The 15,212-nt window shown below is 40.4% G+C and overlaps 1 pseudogene; it reads left to right on the forward strand.

Annotated features, from left to right (window-relative positions):
• Positions 1–6,103: 6,103 nt before the first annotated feature.
• Positions 6,104–11,467, forward strand: LOC128594689 (serine/arginine repetitive matrix protein 1-like; annotated as a pseudogene).
• Positions 11,468–15,212: the final 3,745 nt, after the last annotated feature.

Raw genomic sequence — 15,212 nt, forward strand, 5'->3', positions numbered from 1 at the left:
CCATGTGGGACTTAAGGGGAAAAGGAGAAGACATTAGAAAAGATAACTGTGTCATAATTTTTTTACTGGAATTTCTTCAGTAAGTCTTTGGTCTTAGAGATTTGAAAATTGAGCTCACAGGCCACAGATCAAATAATAAAATGGGATTTTATTGAACTGAGGGGCATGCAGAGGGAATGGAGAGTGCCACAGCTACTTGCAGAGGGAAGGAGACCCAAGTCAGAGGTGTCCTGCATGGGTCCTTTGTCTAGGGATAAATAATTGGCCCTAAGAGATATTTTGGCCAGGACTTGGTAGATGGAAAAGCACCTTTACAAACTCAATGAGTGTTTTAAGAAATAAATGAATGCAGTCTCTCACCTTGGGCAAGGTTATTTGGTCTTTGCAGTTTTTATATGGGGAGGGGATTAGGGTGTATGCTCCCTACTGGGGGTGGAACCATCCAAAACATTTCAGGCTGCTTCATTTATGACCTTGCTAGAGATCAAAGGTTTTGGGTGGCCTCTGATTTCTGAGCTCACCTAAGCCTGAAAAATGAGGATTCCCTGTCTAACCCTGAGTAAAAAAGTCCTATATCAATGTTATATTCCATAAATGTCTCTCATTTGTAAAATGCAATAATTTAGTTATTTAAATTGTTTGGGGAACTGAGTCTTTGTCAAAGAATAAGATTCATGCCTTTAAAACCTTCTAATCATCAATTTAGCCAAATGAATAATTAACTTCATAGTAAACTGTAATCCTGTTTTATGAAAAGTGAATTTTTGAGAGTAAGGGAGTTATACAGAAAGGAAAATGGCATTGTATAAGGAAAGAATCTTATATAATAAATTTGTCCTGAAACAGAATAGTTAATTAACAAAATGAAAGGCAGGGCAAACCAGAAGGTTCAGGATATTTGTAAATTATCTGTGCAGGTTGAATAATGCTCATAAAAGGAAATTTGTGAAGAAATTTGCATGTAATCCAGTTAACTATGTATTGCCTTTAGAATCTTTTGGCTTATAATCCTGTTTGAACAAATGTTTCAAGCCTTTGCGATTTGATAACTTTCCAAAATCAAAACTCTAACTTTGATCTTTTTGAAATATTATGACCACTGAAAGTCTGAGAAGGACATATCAGGCTTATCTTATATGTTACAACTGTACAGGAAATATTGTCAAATATAAAACAGTGGTTAATTTTCTGTGGATTATATTTATATATATGTGTTCTAATATTATAAAATATTGATCAGTCTTAATGTATGTTGTCAGTAATAATTTTAATTCATCTCAGAAAGTGTTTTTGTAACTGGCTAAGTCCAAAATTTGTCCTTCAAGGAAAGTAGTAGAAAAGTCTGGCAAGTTCTCTCAAATTCAAATTTCTGATAACTTAGGAGATTAAATACCATCAAACTAAAAGCAAACTTCTAGGACTTTAATTAGGAAGCTAACATGTCCATGAGTGGTTCTAACTTAGCTTCAAACAGAACAGAGCTGATTTATTATAATTTTTTGTTTGAAACATTGCTGATTCTTTCTGTGTTCTGTTTTCCAGAAGTTGAGAAAACAATTATCTGTCTTTTATTTGTAGCTTTCAGTGATGTATGTACTTATGAACAAAATTTGAAACAATTATTTTTCTCTGTTCTTAATGTCTCCAGAATTTGAAAAACATTTGTAAGTATTCTTAATTTCTGATAATACAGTTATTTGCATAAGTTCAATAAGAATCTGTTTTGTTTTATAGGACACAATGAAAGACACTGGTTATTTTACCAAGGCTTTGACTGAAATAGCATTTTCAGAGGTGTTAAGACTGTGTTAAGGAATTAAGGATGATTTTATAAGGCCAATAAAAAAAGCCTATTGGAAAGACTGGCTAGATAACTCATCAATAACATTTCCCGATCTGTGATGAGTAAAGAATGTCACTTTCAGACAGGTCCAGGAATCACAATTTGCTTTGAGACCTCAAGAGAGGAATTTACCCATTTCCTATAGGTATCTAATATCACAGATGAAACCTGGGCTCATAAGAGGCTTTCAAGCCTAACTCGTGATTCCTTATAAAAAGTTCTAGCAAAGCCAATTTTAAAAGAAAGAAAAGCCTAGATGGCTAATAATTATTTCTGCTACACTTTATGCAGAAAATCAGACCCAGTATACTGAAAGTACATTTTATTTTGGCAATTAAATTAGTTCTGCTATTATTTGCTTTTAGTAAAGTGAGAAATAAGAGAGAAAAAAAACCTGTAGCCCACCTGTATCAGATTCCAGCCTTGTCTGCAATGCTAGCTCATAAAATGAGACATAGCTGTTTACTAAACTGATCTGTTAAAAGGAGCTAAGAGACTGGTCACATAATATAAAATTATAGACAGTAGTTATATTTGCACTGAAGTCTTAAGGCTCAACACAGGTCATTTGTTGGCTATACTGAAAACAATGTGCAGTATTAAACACTATCTGCTGTGTCTATATAGATAGCTCAAGAGAAATTGGAACCTGAATAAAAATTTCCTAAGAAGTGGTATGGCTGCAACACAGCCACACAAGTGGCCCCATACCCAAATGATGTTCAGGAATGTTCACTTGCATCACCCAGAACTTTGGATCACTTCTGTAGGTACCCTTAAAACTAGATATTATCTTAAGAATTGTGCTAAGACTGTAAATAAGAATACTGATGTTCTTATTGTGCAAACCTCAGCCTCGAAATCCAGAACTTGTGGATATTTGTAGGTGACTGCTAAGTGATTTCATTCTTTTACTTTGGACCTAACTTTGACTTCATCCCTGTTTGTGTAGGAAAGTCAGAAAGCCACTAACATATGCAAGGTGCCTGAGGTCATGTGGAAGCCAAAAGAAAGCTCTGGGGATTTCTATGAAAGACTGTGTGAAACATACAGACTGGCCAAACCATTGTAAGAAGCCACGAAGTAGGGGAGAGAAAGGGCCAATAGAGTAGAAATCTTCCCAGCCAAAAGCCTTTGGGAAGCTAGAGGAAGAACTGCAGGCAGCCCTGGTGCTCGGCCTCCCTGACCTGGCCACGCCTTTTAAAATGTACATATTAGAAAGAAATTGAACAGCTTACCTTGCTTTCTATTTTCCTGTCAAAATTAATTTTCATAATAAATGTAAATATAGTCCCTTATCTATTACTATTTTTTAAAATCCCTGGATGGCTTCCACAATGTCTCAATAGAAAACAGAACCCAAAGAAAGAAAAATTACAAATGAAGGAAAATTATTCAATGAAAAGGAAACAGATGACTGATTTTTAGTTAAGGCAAATAGTAAGGCAAATCAACTCTACTTAATTTGAGAGGAATTTGTGCAAGTTTTCAAAGACTATAATTTGAAAAGGCATTATACTCAAAAACATGCTGCCAAATTGGATGCATATGAAGGATTGTGTCGTAAGGGCAAGATAATGGAACTGAAATAAAGTCTGTCTTAGCCAAAAATAATTTTTCAGTTAAAACTCAGGTGGATTCCATTGTAAAAGCTAGTTATGTGATAGAATTTTTTTTTTTTTTTTTTTTGGCTGGGACTGGGTTTGAACCCATCACCTCCAGCATATGGGGCTAGTGCCCTACTCCTTTGAGCGAAAGGCACTGCCCGTGATAGCATCTTTAATAGTGAAAAATCAAAACCATTTACTGATGGTGAGTTTATTAAGGAATGTATAGAAAGCATGGCAGATATAATTTACCCTGAAAAAAAGAGAGAGATTTCTAAAATCAGTTTGTCTCACCAGATTACAGTCAAGCAAATTAAAGAAATTGGGAAATGTTTCCAAAGAATCTTGGAGAGAAAAGCTGCTCATCTTAAATTTTATGCTTTGGTCATGTGTTGCAGGCAGATGATGCCCAATGGAGATAACGATCACTCGAACACCATGTTTAAAAGAGGATGGGCTTTATTTCAGCCTGCAGAGCAGTGGCATTCCAGAGTCCCAAAATGGCCACACTTCCCGATTGCCTCAGTCTTCTTTTTATCCCCAGTCAAAAAAGTTCTGGCTCACAAGTACTTTTCTCACTGGCCAGTTTGAATCAAGCTGAAGAAGCAGGCTCCAGCTTTTACAGAACAGAAGCAAGCATTAGTTTCCAGGTCCCAGGAAGTTAAGTTTCTACAAATTTCTAAGAGCTGAGTCACCACAGGGAGGACCTTAAAGGTGTATCCTTGGGGCCTCCTTGAGAAGACCTCTGTCCTTTTAGATCTCACTTTTTCTGGGTATCCTCTCTCAATTGATGACTGTGGAGAAGTTAGAGATTAAAGACCCTGAGCACCCCAAGAAAAAACATCCAAGAGCAAAACAGAGCTTAGGAGTTTAACTGACCAAAGAAACAGCCCCCTAGATTTAGTATTTCAATTGTTTCTTAATAAAAATAGCTTTGTTGACTAACAGAAAGTCTGTGAAGTTTTTGCAGAAAGCAGGTGTCAGGAAGGAAAGGATGATTGCAACCTGCCTACTTAAAGGTTAAATGTCCCAGGTGTACGGGAATGCAAATGGCTGTGTGCACATGCAGCATGGTAAGGCCTGACAAGTAATCAATCTAGCCCCTAGCTCTCCCTATAAAGGGATAAGGCTCCAGTCCTGAGGGGGGCTGGAATGTAGAAACCCTGGGAGAGAGGTGGGTGTTGCAAAAGTCACTGGTGACAGTGTACACAACCAAAACCCACGCAAACAGAGGAAGGACCTCTGGGGCAGAGATGAGAAGAAGGACTTCTTTCTCTGCCAGCTTCCAATGTGGGCACTGGAATCAGCCTGTTTTGCCCCACAGGAAAATGAGGGGTTCAACATCCCCTTTGGACCCCGAAGAGTGAGGCCGACCAAGCAGATGTGGGCACATCCTGTTTGCCTTTAGGCTATGTTCCTTGTTTCTTAAGAATGCAGGGGGCTAAGTATAGTCAACTATCAATTAAGGAAAAAGGAGATAATGGAAAAAAGCATATGTATTCGTACAACTGCTGATGCATGACACAAATATATTGCCCACAGGCTGATCTTTGCTCAGTTCTTCATTAGCTCATAGACCCTCCTGTCTAAAATTAGCATAGAGAGAACTTAATAAAAGCTGAGTAGTCAAAGTCCTGGGGTCTCCATTGTGTTTCACCAGGGTCAGTGAAGACCCCCTGGGCCCACCTGTAAACATTTTATCAATGTCTTGTGTTTTCATTTTCCCCATTTGGTCAATTCCACTTTGGCAGGTAATCCACCATCCTGTTAAGGGGCTGGTCCCCAACAGATGATTACACTGATGCTACAAATACAGCTCAACTCCCCATTTTATTATAGGTATTGATGATGACTACAATGTCACTGAAGAAATGACCTCTTTAGTGCCACTAAAAGGCACAAGTAAATCAAGAATTTATACAAAGCAAAAAATATATATATATGTTAAAGTGATTTTTTTGTCAATTGTCAACAAATCTTGTATAGTTACTGATGGTGTCCCAGTGATAGTTGGTGAAAGAGAGGGACTTGTAAAATTAATAGAAGATGATGCAATTGCTGCCCAAAACTTACACTGGATGAAGTACCATTGCATAATACATCAAGAAAATGTATGGGGGATACATACATGGCATGTACGCCAATCTCCTAGCTAGGCAGCAAGACAGATGCAGGATTCTTCTGTGGAACAAGTGTGGAACAGGATAATAGGTTCAACAACAAACAGAAAAAACTACTGAAGCAGCTGAAGTCTGCATAATACCTAGAAAAAAAGGTAGACATGAGCAAAGTAAATTTGGAGGTTATAAAGCCTTGGATAACAAAGCGAGTAACAGAAATCCTTGGGTTTGAAGATGATGTTGTGATTAAATTTATATTCAACCTGCTGGAAGTGAAGAATTCAGACTCCAAAATCAACCTGGGTTTTTGAATGGAAAAAATGCTAAAGAATTTATGGGAGAACTGTGGCCCCTCCTGCTAAGTGCACTAGAAAACTAGTCAGGTATTATGGCAGGCACCTGTAGTCCCAGCTACTTGAGAGACTGAGGCAAGAGAATCGCTTAAGCCCAGGAGTTTGAGATTGCTGTGAGTTGTGATGTCACAGCACTCTACTGAGGATGACATAGTGAGACTCTATCTGAAAAAAAAGGAACCTTCTTCAGAAAAAAAATTCTGAAAAGGAAAAGACCCAACCAAGATCTCAGTCACATTCCAAATCAAGATCTCAGACAAGATCTCAGACAAGATCTCACTCTCCTTCTCATACTTAACCTACACAGCATCATAGATCCCGATGAAGATCATACTCACCTGCAAGGTGGCCTAGCCCAAGAAGGTGCCCATCTCCTCAAAGAAGAACTCCACCAACGGTTAGAAGGAGTAGATCTCCAGTAAGACAAAGAAGGCATTCATGAGCATATTTATCTGGGAGTAGCTCATCATTCTCTTCTCGTTCAGGTCACTGCCAAACAACCGTTCCAAGAGGACATCCAGCCTCTCTGGAAAAACTTGTAGGTTATCTCCTTCAGCAAGTCTTCCAAGGCAAAGTCACAGGCCATCACATCCTGCAACTCCACCACCAAAAACTCGGCATTCCCCAACACCCCAGTGTTCAAATCATACAAGAAAAATTCATGTTTCTGTGTCCCCAGGGAGAACTTCAGGTAAAATGACAAAACATAAAGGTACTGAGAAAAGAGAGTCCCCTTCACTAGCACCAGCACTGAAGCCTAGAAAAGTAGAGTTATCTGAATAAGAAGAAGATAAAGGTGGCAAAATGGCTGCAGCAGATTCTGTGCTGTGGCGACTCCAATACAGATGACAGAACTAGCAGTCTTCATCTGATTCTGGCTCCTTCTCCTCCTCAGAAGATGAAAGACCCAAAAGATCCCATGTGTAAATGGTGAGGAAGGTAGGTGGCAGAGAGATTCCACTTCCCAGAGCACCACTCCATTGCCAAGAAAGTGCCAAAAAGACTTCTCCTCGTGGTAGATGAAGAAGTTCCTCCCCACCACCCACTAGGAGACTTTAACCTTCTCCTGCTATTCCTCCTCAAAGGTACAGGTCTCCTACACCACCACCATGATGAAAGACTCCTTCTCCTTCCTCACATCAGCTCTCACCTTCTCCTAGAACATACTCTTCCTCCAATACAGAGAAGATACTCCCCTTCTCCACCTTCAAAGAGAAGAATAGCTTCTTCCCCTCCCCTTCCTAAATGAAGGGCATCACCATCTCCACCAACAAAGTGTCAAGTCTATCACTCTCCATCTCCCCAGCAAAGAAGCTCCCCAATCACCAACAGACGATCACCTTCATTATTATCAAAGCATAGAGAAGGATCTTCCCCAAGCTGCTCTACCCGGGAAGCCCAGTCACCACAACCAAACAAATCACATTCGCACTCACCAAGGCCTGCAGATCCTCAGACCCCCTCAAGTCCTCCACCTATTCAAAGAGGAGCATTGCCATCATCCCAAAGAAGGCAGTCCCCATCTCCAAGTACTAGGCCCATTAGGAGAGTCTCCAGGACTCCAGAACCTAAAAAGACAAAAAAGGCTGCCTCACCAAGCCCACAGTCCATAAGGATGGTCTCATCCTCCCAGTCTGTTTCCGGATCTCCTGAGCCAGCAGCTAAAAAGCCCCCAGCACCTCCATCCATCCCCTGTCAAGTCTCATTCACCCTCTACAAACTATTCACCAGCTATACTAGTCAATAAGGCTAAAAGCCTAACGCCAAGCACATCACTGGCAAGAAATTCAGATCAAGGAGGTGGATGAAGATAGTGAATAAGATAATCTCTGAAGTTATGTCCCCCTCCTCACCTTAGACAAAAATATGTATAAATCATAACATAATCCTTGGATGAAGAATATTTAACCCTATAGTTCCACTAAGCAGGACAACTAGGTTACAGAATGGATTATACAGGCCAAAAATGTGTCTTAAAAAAGACATTTTAAGTTTAATTATTAATAAGGTGGATATTCTAAAACAGGCTGCTGACTGGAGCTGCAGGGAGGGATGGAATTGAAATTCCAGCCTCTACAAGCATTTCTAGGATGTACCATACTCTGCAGGTAAACTGGGGAGAGCAATAGCACTTTGAGGGCTGCCTTCCTATTAGGACTTCTGTGGCTCAACCTGTCCTTCTGTGCTTCATGTTCTAGGGACATGAATGGTGGGCAATGGGCACAGGAAACTGGAGCCAGGTGACAGGATTCATCATCTTGCGTTTCCCTATTCCAGGGTGTCCAGACTAATCTCTTTATCTTGCTACTTCTCATTTACCTCACTACTCTATGGGGAAATCTGCTGATATTCCTGGTGATCTGCCTGGACTCCCAGCTTCCCACACCCATGTCCCACTTTGTCAGTACATTCTCCTTCTTGGGGAGCTTGGCTATACAGCTGCCACCATCCCCAAGATGCTGGCAAACTTGCTCTGTGGGAAGACCATTTCTTTTCTGGCTGTCTCCTGCAGATCATTTCATTCTTTTGGAGCCACTGAGTGTTAGCTATCTCCTGGCAGCTATGGCTTATGACAGGTACTTAGCCATCTGCCGCCCCTGCACTGCTCCACCCTCATGACCCCAGCACTCTGTGCCAAGATTGCGGTCAGGAGGCTTGGCTGGGACAGTGGCTGAAATTTCCTTGGTCTCTTGCCTCCCATTTTGTGGCCCCAGTCTCATTCAGCACATCATTTGTGACTTCCCTCCCATTCTGAGCTTGACTTGCACTGACACATCTATCAACATCCTAGTGGATTTTGCTGGATAAATTCCAGCAAGATCCTGGCCAAGTTCCTGCCGATCCTCAGCTTCTATGTGCACATCATCAGCGCAGTGCTCCAGGTGCCCTCAGCCGTGGGCAGGAGGAAGGCCTTCTCCACGTGCACCTCCCACCTCGCGGGGTCATCACCTTCTACAGCAGCATCCTCTTCATGCACATGTGACTGAAGAAGACCTACTGGCTGGACCGTGACTGGCCCCTGGCAGTGGTCTACTCAGTGCTCATCCCCTTCCTCAACCCCTTCATCTACAGCCTGCGTGACGAGGACATCAAGGAGGCAGTGAGAAGGCAGCTAAAGAGAACAGGGCTTCTGGGGTGAGCTGGGGCAGCTGCTCAGGTTTGGCTAAAGCTGGGCTGAGGGCATTGCCGCACCCCCGGCATCTAGCCGGGGTGAAGTGGCGCTGTCCGCATTATAAAATGCGTGAGTAGGTGGTATGTGCTCCCCGGAGCGAAACCCCCAGCGCCCCCGGTATGCGACAGCAGCGCATAAGTTGCCTAGCATGCCTTTTAGTGAACGTAATGACTCACGAGGTGCGGCATAAAAGCCTAAGAAACCTTTACCCTGAAACCTGTTTGTTGAGCTGAATGCCTGATTGTTTTGAGAAACTAAGAATAAACATAATGACTTACTGATCCACAATTAAACACAGCAAGAATGGCTGTGCCGAACTCAGTGGCTCCAAGTAAGCCTGGTCAACAGCACGTCCCTACCATAAATGTCAGTGACTTGAGACAATGCAGGCACAGCAAACAAGATGTTCCAACATGACACCTCCTGCAGTAAAACTTTACTTAGAAAAACATCTTACTTCACTAATTTTCATATGTAACACAAATCAATAAAGTAGTTTAATGTTTAACAAACAATGAATCAAAATATAGTTACTAATAAGAGTAAAAATACATAGAAAATATATATAAAAGTAGTCAAGCATTATACATAAAAGAATATGTTCAGCTGTTTTTAAAAGAGATCATAAGAAACTGAGACCAATTACAGAACTAAGAGAAGTCACAAACCTTGACATTCCTAGATAAGGGGAAGCAACCAGGTGTTACTGATAAAACCACCTCCCTAGAGCAAAAACCTTGAAAAAATAAACTACGTCCCTCCGGCACCTCCCTCCAGAAAGCAAAACCTTGAAAATATATAGTGCATGATAAACCACATATGGAGACACAAAGATAATTTACAAGCATAAGCAAAATAATGATTACATTGTTTAAACCCTGGAAAGAAAATGTATAAATACCAGACTTAAAAATCAGTAAAGTACAACTGTTCCCATCATCACTCGTGGTGTGTGACAGTTTGTCATCCTGCGTCGACCTTTCAACCAACCTGTGTCGTTCACCCTGAGCACCCTCAGATTGAGACCCATCGACCGGCGGGCCGCGACAGGGCATGAGGACCCTGAGGGTGAGCTGCAGCAGAGATGACACACAAGCATTTGGTGCTTTTCTGCATGGAAAGGTGCAGCCTGGCTTTCAGTGCTTCAGCTCCCGGCAGAAGCTGGCAAAGCCACACTTAATTCTAGGACGAGAGACTAGAGAGGGACGCTTTCTCTCAACATGGTGTGGTGAGGTGATTTTAAAGACCCAGACATTTGTGCACTATACTTAGGATTTTGGTCAAAACTGTGTTTTACCTATTAGATGTATATATGTATTTTTAAAATTTACTGGACTTAACATAAACATATTTTGTTATATCTTAGGCAATAATTATGTTAAATAAAACTTAGACTAAGTAATGAATGATTTTTCACATAACACTTATAATCACTTCATGTGGAAAATACTGATACAGCATAAGTAAAAACATGATTTTTGAAATCAAATACATACTGGATTTAAATCCTATTTTGTTCAGTCACTTGTTAATCACATAATTCTTGGAAAGTAATTTAGCCTCTCTGAGAATTAATTCCATCATTTGATAACAATGTTTTCTTGAAGATTGTTTTGAGAATTAGTGATAACATTTGCAAGCTCCAGTATGCAGTGTCTGGCATACAGGTGACAGTAAAAAAAGAAAATGTCATGCTTATTTATTCCGCCCATACCTCTCACCACTACCTTTAGTCTTAGAACAATATCCAATAAAATATAAATAAACAAAAATGCTTCCTACATACTTTTCCCCACGGGGGAGGAGGGAACAGCTGTAGGGAAAACTTGTGAGAAGAGGCTAATGATCACATTTGGTTCTGACAAGTCCCAGGTGCATCTCTTAATAGTCCTGATATCTGGGCTCAGTATAAAGTATGAAAGATGAAAAATAGGTAAAAATAAACCTGAAATTTGGCATAATAGAAATTTGGGGATTTAATTATAAGCTAATTTTATGGATCTGAATATCTACAGTGAGTAAAGGATCACATATTTTAAAAAAAAAAAAAAAAGGAGGTGGAAAGAAAAAGAAGGAAAAGAAGGACAAGAAACACAAAAAGAATAAGAAGCACAACAAGCACAAAGATCACAAGAAGGAAAAGGTATGGCTGCAGCTGCTGCAGCTCCTGTAACCCCTGCAGCCATTGCTGCTGCCACAACCACATCAGCACCAGAAGAACCAGAGGCAGTGCCAGAGCCTAAGGAGACTGAAAGTGAAGCTGAAGATGACCTCGATAACTTAGGAAAGCACCTGCAAGAAAGACCCTGAGATCAATGTGGAAGGCTCAAGTGTCCCCACAGTCTGAAGTGGAAATATTTGTTATGATATAAATTTTACTTGGTTTGTATGCAATTCAATTTCAAAATTGCTAAAATGTGTTTGAGCTTTAGACTATAACATTTGTTGTAATGATTACTCGGTTGAAGTTCACCATGTTAAAAAAAAAAAGGGCATAGATTTACATTGCAAAAGATGTTCACAGTGTATTAGTGACATTCTTTCATTGACAGCTGACATAAATTCATTTAGAGTGAAATATTTTAAGCCAAAAAAAATTCCCAAAAAGGGGTTTAAATATTGTTGGCATTCTTATGTTTCCTTTAAATACCCTGGCTATTCCCAGAGGATATTTTCCCTTTTTCTTTTTCTGTACTTTTTCTCCTTTGAGTTCCAGCACCCATTTAAGTTATGCTTTCAACCTTGTATGGTTTCAGGCTTGCCCAGAAATAAGACCACTGTCAAATCTACCACAAAAGTATAAATGAATATTTTAATACCACAATCTTTCTAGTTGCCTGTGGAGTCTCTGCTGAAATGAATCAGAATTTGAGCTCTAGGATGAGACAAAATGAAAACATGTCATTTGCCAGGACACTGTGGTTTACACTGATGTATAACAAGCTGGTTTGGAACACTGGAATTTCATTCTATTCTATTCTTCTGGGTTTTTTTTTTTTCTCTTTTTCTTTTATAAAGGCAATTAACTTGTCCCAGGAAGGATCCTTCAGTTAATTTGTTTATGAAGGATCCTTCATAAAATTTGTTTTATGCGGAAAAAAAAAACTGAAAGAAAATGTATGCACAAAAGCTTTAAAAATGGATAATGTCATGCAAATTGGCAACAAGATTGTGAATTTTATAAGGGCTAAGGGATTGAATCATCAGCAATTTCAGGAATTCCTTAAAAGTATTGATGCAGACTATGGTAACATCATTTACTTTTCAGAAGTAAGATGGTTAAATCGAGACCAAATGTTGAAAAGATTTTATGATTTGCAGCATGTTATCAAGTGGTTTGTGGTATCAGAAACCAAATTTGTGCTAGAAGTTGATGATGAACCTGACAGATTTAGCATTGTTAGTGGATTTAACTGCTCAGTTAAATGAGTTCAAAATATGTTTTCAAGGTGAAAACCAACTTGATACAATGCTTCAAACCGTAACAGAGCCAGGCACAGTAGCTCACGCCTATAATCCTAGCACTCTGGGAGGCTAAGGAGGGTGAATTTTTTGAGCTCATGAGTTCTAGACCAGCCTGAGCAAAAGCGAGACCCCGTCACTACTAAAAATAGAAAAACTAAGGCAAGAGACTTCTCAGCCCAAGAGTTTGAGGTTACTGTGAGCTATGACACCATAGCACTCTACTCAGGGTTATGGCTTCAGACTCTGTCTCAAAAAACAAAACAAAACAAAACACCATAACAGTGTTCCAAATGAAACTGAAATTATAGCAAGCTCAAATGAAGGCAAACAATTTCTGAGAAAATAATTTTCAGTCCACATAAATATGATATCTACCAGTTTTCAAATGGCATTCACGGAGCTTCAATCTGACATTCAACTTAAAGAAAATTTGATCATGTTTCTTGACTGGACTTTTATAGGTCCTGTTTTCCCAGAGACAAATATCCCTAGCTTCACAATCTTGTTTTATGCATGTCATCACTTTTTTGCAGCACCTACATTTGCAAGCAACCATTTTTTTTTTTTTTTGTATAGACAGAATCTCACTGTACCGCCCTCGGGTAGAGTGCCATGACGTCACATGGCTCACAGCAACCTCTAACTCGGGCTTACTAGATTCTCTTGCCTCAGCCTCCCAAGCAGCCGGGACTATAGGCGCCCGCCACAACGCCCAGCTATTTTTTTGTTGTAGTTTGGCTGAGGCTGGGATCACTGAAGTCTCTATTGTTTTGTCTTAGTAGTCAGCTAGTGATTTGACGGAGATTTCCTAATATATTCTGAGCTAAAAAGGAAAAAGAAAAAACTCCCAGTCTTTTCATTTGGGCTCTGCATGGGCAGTTTACAACTCTGCCTTTGTCTTCACTTCCTGCTTGTGCAGATGTTAAAGGCCAGCAAGAGTGTGGACACAGCACCTTCTCAGGTGTAGTGTGAGCACATTCCTCAGAATGGTCATGTACGAAACTACGTAGATTCCCAGGAATATGAAAGTTTTCTGAAACCTTTATTCCTACCTCACTTCCCTGCTTTTCCTCCCAGGATTTCCCAAAAGTATGTATTTTCATATATATTGATATATTTTTACCCCCAAGTTACAAGTCAATGGAATTTAAATGTTTTTGTCAAAACCTTGGCTGCCTGTCTTCTCTGAGAGAGTTCTGAGTAGGGAAAATAAATGCAAGTCATTTCTGGTGGGGCACAGTGGTTCATGAGTATAAAATGTGATTCAAGCCACTTGTTGACTGAGCATATCCTCTCTCAGCCAAGAGGACCACAGAGAAACCTTAAATCTAAGTTCCCATCCAAGATGGGATGGGAGGTCAGACATACTTCATTTTACTCTTCTCTTGATAATGGCCATCAAGCTTTTTCCCCAAGAGCTAAATAAAAAAACCTCATGATGCAGACCAGCATTCTTTCCTGATAGGAGACCACCAACCATGAAGTGGTTTTAACAGTCTACGGACGGTGCCCAGAGAGGGTTTTGTGTCCTTGCTTCACCTTTTGACATAAGAGGGACCATTTCTGTACATGGAGCCCATAAAAGGGCATAAAGCTCAATTGCACAAGTGCCTGTTTCTCTAGATATAAATATTCATGAGTCCTCCTATATATGCTAAATATGTACATCTGGCCATCCCACTCAGTGTACAGTCCTGTTCCCTTTATTCCTGCCTTTAACCATGGGATCTTGGCTTCTGGCTGGGGCCTTGGCTTTCTAGCCTGTTGGAACGGTCACTGACAGGCTGCAACCCTTCATGACAAATAAAATAAGGTTCAAATTTGTTCAGTTAACGAATCCTAGTAATTTGGGAAGCTGAGGTGGGATGATTGCTTGAGACAAGTCTGGGCAACATATGAAAACTCCAGCTCTACAAAAAAACATTTTTCTTAAATTAGCTAGATGGCATGGCATGCATCTGTAGTCCCAGCTACTCAGGGGCCTTAGTAGGATGACTTCTTAGTCCCAGCAGTTTGAGCCTGCAGTGAGTCAGGCTTTATCAGCTGTAATCCTGCCACTGCACTCCAGTCTGGGTGATAGGGTGAGATCTTTCCACCCCCCAAATGCTAAGTATTTCTGTTCATCCTTCAGGAATTCACCCACCAGGAAGAAAACAAACAACTTTTTGAGAGCAAGTTCTGCTTAGCTCTCTCTAGCACAGGAACCTACCCAGCACTCTCAAGACCACTGCTGACCTAGAGAGGGGGGATGGGCCAAGGTTGAACTGTGATGCCACAGACCTCTGCTACTGAGTTCCAACTGGTCTTTCTGGATTCACTTGGATAAACTTTTGATGATTTTCCAGATTCCTATACATTTGATCATTTACCAACCTAATGAGAATTCCTACAGGTAAAGTATCCGAATCTCTGCTTTATCAGCTCTCCTTGAGGCTTTTTTGTGTTCATGTTTCATAAGTATGTTGCCTCTGTGGAGGGGTGACTGTTGGGGTCCTTATGCCACCATGTTCTCTGATGTCACTCCTCAGCCACTTTCAAATTATGCATATGCATCGCAACTCCTGGTCTGCTAAATACTTCCAGAAACCATATCACTGACTAAACATTCATCAAGCATCTATTTTATTATGGGGACTGTACTTTAAGGAGTGG

This window comes from Nycticebus coucang, chromosome 9, assembly GCF_027406575.1.
Source record: "Nycticebus coucang isolate mNycCou1 chromosome 9, mNycCou1.pri, whole genome shotgun sequence".
In the NCBI taxonomy this organism is placed as follows: Eukaryota; Metazoa; Chordata; class Mammalia; order Primates; family Lorisidae; genus Nycticebus; species Nycticebus coucang.